Raw genomic sequence first — 5,347 nt, forward strand, 5'->3', positions numbered from 1 at the left:
CCCATGGAGTTTTCAACTCTCACTGTTGTCTACCCTAAACCTCCAGAAATTCATTGATTACAGTTCAGGTTTTCCTATGCCAGCACTGGTTCCTGTAGAAGTTTACACTCATCTCCAGTAAGCTGTGATTCCCAGTATCCACCTGTCTCTCTTAAACCATGGGGACAGTGGTTTGCCCTGTGTTCTCCCTTCTCTTATGGATTCAAGAAGAGTTGTTTGTGTTTCATTCTGTTCAGCTTTTTACTTTTATTAGAAGGGATTCATGACTCCCAAGCTCCTAACATGTGGAAGCATAGCCTAGAAGTCCATTTATTTGGTTTATAAACACTAATAAAATAAGAGGTCTGTTCTAAAAATTATAGAGCTTCCCTGGTGGCTCAGATGGTAAAGCATCTGCCTGCAATGCGGGAGACCCAGGTTCGATCCCTGGGTTGGGAAGATCCCCTGGAGAAGGAAATGGCAACCCACTCCAGTACTCTTGCCTGGAAAATTCCATGGACAGAGGAGCCTGGTAGGCTACCCCTGGTAGTCCAAGGGGTCACAAAGTGTCAGACATGACTAAGCAACTTCACTTTCTTTCACTTTGTAAAAATTATGGATGGTATATAGCAACATCACACTTTTTAATATTTAGAGTTATACATTTGTGTCCAGAAAATGCTTCAGTTGCACAAAAATAAAATACAAATCTTATTTTAAAATTTTTGCTGAAAAATCATCATAAATATAACAGCATAGAATTACAGTTCTATACTTATTTCTAGTTTGTCATCTTTTGCCCAATTTTTATACAGTGTTCCTAGTTATTTAAACATCTTTCTCCTCTTAAAAATAACTATTAAATTAAAAGTATGTGAGAAAAATGCAGTAAAAATAGTAAGTGAAAGTACAATCAAGATGAGTGCTACACTATGTGAAACTGTTTCACTTCAATTTGTAACAAATTGCAACCACTATGAATTTTCTTACATGTTTTTCTTTCTTTTTTTTTCATTGCTTAGAACTGGGTTATAAGACTATGGCTATTTAGTAAACGTGAAAAATGAAAATAGACATTAAGTGAGTATGTTATGACAGATTTAAAACTAGTACATATAAAACATCTATTTCAAATAATGCCGTTTTTCACATATCTTCTTAATTCTTAAAGTTCTTGTAAAGAAATGGTCAATATTACAAATTCTTCACTAGTAGCAACATTATTAGCTTATGAGGTTATAAAATAGTATCTTCTTTTCTTTGATTTGATGATCACAACTTTGTGAAGGATAAGCAAGCCCAGAGAAATTATATGACTCATCCAATTTCTAAATCTAGAGGGACAAAGGTTAGGCTGAAACTAAGATTTTCTGATTCCAATTCTAGCCTCTGTCTGTGCCAATTTCATCTTTATATACAGAAGCATCCAGGTGGCAGGATCAGAGGTAGAAGAAAAGCAAGTATATCTAGTGGTTCCATCATAGCATTTAAACATATTTCCAAAGCAGTTTTGTGTAACTATTAGGACTCTATGTAGCAGTATACATACCTATTCTTAAGCAATAGTGGGGAGATTAATTAAGATGCAAATAAATAAAATATTGATTCAAGGAAAGAGCACATTTCAGCTATGTGACATTATTCACTACTTTCCAGTTCAAATTGCTCTGGCTTTAGTTATTTATTAATAGTAAAGCTGTTTGCAAAATTAGTGTATATTAAAGTAGTGCAAAAGTTATTATAGAGACTGGGGGAAAAGCCCTTCAGAGACACAAGATGGGGGAGTAGAAACGTGTGCTTAACTTCTGCAAGAACTCCAAAATTACAACTGGCTGCTGAACAACCATTGACAGGAGAAAGTTGGATCCCACCAAAAAAGATACCCAAGTCCAAGAGCAAAGGAGAAGCCTCAGCAAGATGGTAGGAGGGGCAAAATCACATTTAGAATCAAAATTATTATACACTACAGTATGCGAAGAACTGACTCATTGTAAAAGACCCTGATACTGGGAAAGATTGAAGGTGGTAAGAAAAGGGGATGAAAGAGGATGAGATGATTGGATGGCATCACCAACTCAATGGGCATGAGTTTGAGTAAGCTCTAGGAGTTGCTGATGGACAGGGAAGCCTGGCATACTGCAGTCCATGGGGTCGCAAACAGTCAGACACAACTAACTACTGAACTGAAATGAACTGATAAACCAACTACTAAGTAGGTTCATAGGGATGTTTCTAGTTAACAGAATCCAATTGTTGAGATAATGAGAGCTGTTTCAGGAGATCTTTAGAAGTAAGTATTAGGAAGGTCGATTATGAAATACCCCTTCCTTGTTGAAATCTTCTTGATCCCCATGCACAAAGTTAATTTATAATTCCTTTCTGCTCTATCATCACAGTGATTTGCAAATCTCTCTGTTATAACCTGTGGGCTTTTAGGGGAACTTATCTTTTTCTGTTATCTCTCTCTCACCTCTCTCCCTACCTCATTCTACTCCAGAGTATGTAGGAGTGTGAATTGTGCAAGTGCCATGCTTGGCCTTCCAAATGGTATCTTAAATGACTTGTGTTTTCTTGTTCCTAGAAGGCTGGTGAAATGGGCATAGCCATTCAAGCAACCCCTATCCCCACTCCTGGCCTCTTGCTCTCCTGACTCTGTGTCACCTAAACCCTTCCTTCTATGAAGCCTAAGTGCACAAGACTGGGGCTGGTTCTCCATCCTTCTGTCCTGTAGTCCAGGGCAGTGACTGGAAGCCAGCACTGTGCGAGGAAAGAGCAAAGCTTCTCGGCTCTCTCAGCTTTGCATTTTATTTCTACATAGTATGTTCTTTCTGCACAGATGTTTTTTTATGGTGTGTTGAAATACAAAGGGCTAAAGTCAAAGTGTAATTTTTTTTTAAATAAACCAAAGCTTACTTTGTTTCTTTGGCCTAATGGAAACACTAACCCCACAAGAGAGATGGTCTCTATAGTTTCCAATGTTCACCACCTGAACCTATCTTGAGATTTTACTCAAAAAACATACTAGTCAGTAAAGTGCAAGTAGAAACTATTTGCATTTTTTTCACTTTGTCATATATATATATATGTGTGTGTGTGTGTGTGTGTATATATACACACATATAAATATAAAAATTGTATGCACACATTTATGTAACATAAGTGAGCTATGAAGGATGGAATTTAAGGATTTAGAAATCTGTGCCTTAGGCTCTATTTTTTCATACTCTAAACATTCTACTTGTGAGTCATGTTACCATTTTTTGTTCACATGGTTACCTTTTCCCTGCACTAAACTCTGAAAAGTTATGGACCATACATTACCTATGCACTTTTCCCAGATACCTACATTTCTGACAGGTAGTTGATTCTTGCTGAAAGAAAATGCTAAAGTCGGACTGAACTGAATGAGCTACTGTGTGAACAAATAAAGGGATATGAGAGTAACCTGACCAGTTTGATATCAGCATTTATAGTATTCTCTGTAGGTGCTGAGGGAACCTTAGAAAGCTGTTACAAAGTCATTGTAATCGTGTAGCTGTGCTGCATTTTAGAGATTACTGCTAAATAAAGATCAAGTTAGTGTTTGTGTTTCCCCAGAGAAAATAAAGAATTGAATCTCAAAGACAAGCTGTTGCCTTAGAGGTAGTAGATGGGTTTTAATCTGCAAAGGGGAGTAAAAGAGTAAGAAATTTAATCTTATATCCTGTTTCCAAGCTAAATCGTCTTACCCCTTCAGACAGATTCCTTTCACTGTTCACAGAGGGAAAAGGGGAGAAGTAATTCCCAGCACTGCTTTCCTCTCCCTGACAGTCTCTGTATCAATGTCACGAGCCTGCAGATCTTCATTGCTGAGGTAAAACATTAACCTCATTCTCTCCAAACATAGCAAAGGCCTAGCATGTCTTTCTTCGCTTTGGCACCTCAGGCTACTTTCAGAACAGTCCTGCAATGACAGTGTTCAGACTGCAGGAAATCAGGATGATGTAAGCCTTCATGAGGTAGCTGCAGAGGTGATGTTTGAAAAGATTGCTGCCTATGAGTTTGGAAGTACATCATCTTGTCCTGAAAGGTCTAATGCACTTTTTGAGTTGTGAAATGCTGGTGTCATATTTGGCATAGTGGGTTGCATATTTTAAAAAAGAAGTTGAGAATTATCTCCAGTCATTTTATTTGTATTCACATTTAGGTGTGTGAAATCATTCTCAGTGATATTTATACTTTTATCTTGAAGTTTCATAAAATCAGGTAATCTATTTTAGATACGAAAAGCACAATGACAACCTATTTCATCATTTAAGTATAAAGCCAAAAGATGCTGATTTCAATGTTAAGTAATTCATAGCTCACATTATTTAAAAACTACATGTAAAATGCTTTAGAATTATTAAAAAAAATTAGCGGAGAGTTGTTATTCAGGATGACATTTTTCTGTTCTGAATATAAAATGACTAAATGTTAGTCCATCAGATCCATCCTTTACAATTTGGGGAAACAAGGTACTGGAATGAGAGAACTTAATCACAGTTTTGCACAGGAAGTATCTCATTCTCAGATCCCAACTCCTCTGGCGTAGTAGAATGACAAAGGACACATAATTGCTCCTCCAAATGTCTCTAAATATCATGTCTCATCTTGCACTTTTTAAGATTTTTGGTTTCTTTATTATTGGCCTTTAGAAAATAGAAAGTATTGATAGTCACTGTTTCATTGTCGCCTAGATCTGAGTGAGATCTCTACATCCGTAAACTCTTCTCACTCATTTTCCATCTGCTAACATCTTAGGCCAGACAAAATAGAGAGGAAGCAGTCAACCTGGTGAGTATTCGACAGGGGGCATTCAAAAAGTCCTGCTTGAATGGTTACCTCATACAAAAACACACTTTAAATAAAATCCTTGGCTAATTATAGTTTACCTCATGAGGTTTGTGAAGTATGGTGTAATGTACTTGCTATTCATTTTTTCTTCCTACTTATGTATCTCAGAGAAGCACTTCTCATATGATAATTGACAGAAGATTGAGTTTAAATGTACAAAGATAAAACAAAGTTTATTATCAAAGAGAATATAAAAATCTACTATGAAGTTCCTGTTTTCCAGGTCAAGCACTACATACTATTTATGTATTATTTTTTTCACCAGACGCTAATGAATCAGAATAAACACTGCATCTGTGCACTCTCTCTCTTTAAGGTATAAGAATCAGGTGTTTCAGGAAATGATGCTTCTTTTGTATTTAGTTATACAGTAATGGCTCATTCATTCAAGCACTACACTAGAATAAAATATATAATTTTGGAAGAGCAAAAGAGTACCAGAAAGGGAATTTAATTTAGAACAGCTTTATCTGACATGTTACCTGTAGTGGGA

The 5,347-nt window shown here is 36.4% G+C and overlaps 1 non-coding gene across 1 annotated transcript; it reads left to right on the top strand.

The window, feature by feature from the left end:
• Positions 1 to 366: 366 nt before the first annotated feature.
• TRNAC-GCA (transfer RNA cysteine (anticodon GCA)) lies at positions 367 to 438 on the top strand. Its single transcript has one exon. It is a non-coding gene; the product is annotated as a tRNA-Cys (tRNA).
• Positions 439 to 5,347: the final 4,909 nt, after the last annotated feature.

The sequence above is a fragment of the Bos mutus genome, chromosome 4 (assembly GCF_027580195.1).
Source record: "Bos mutus isolate GX-2022 chromosome 4, NWIPB_WYAK_1.1, whole genome shotgun sequence".
Lineage (NCBI taxonomy): Eukaryota > Metazoa > Chordata > Mammalia > Artiodactyla > Bovidae > Bos > Bos mutus.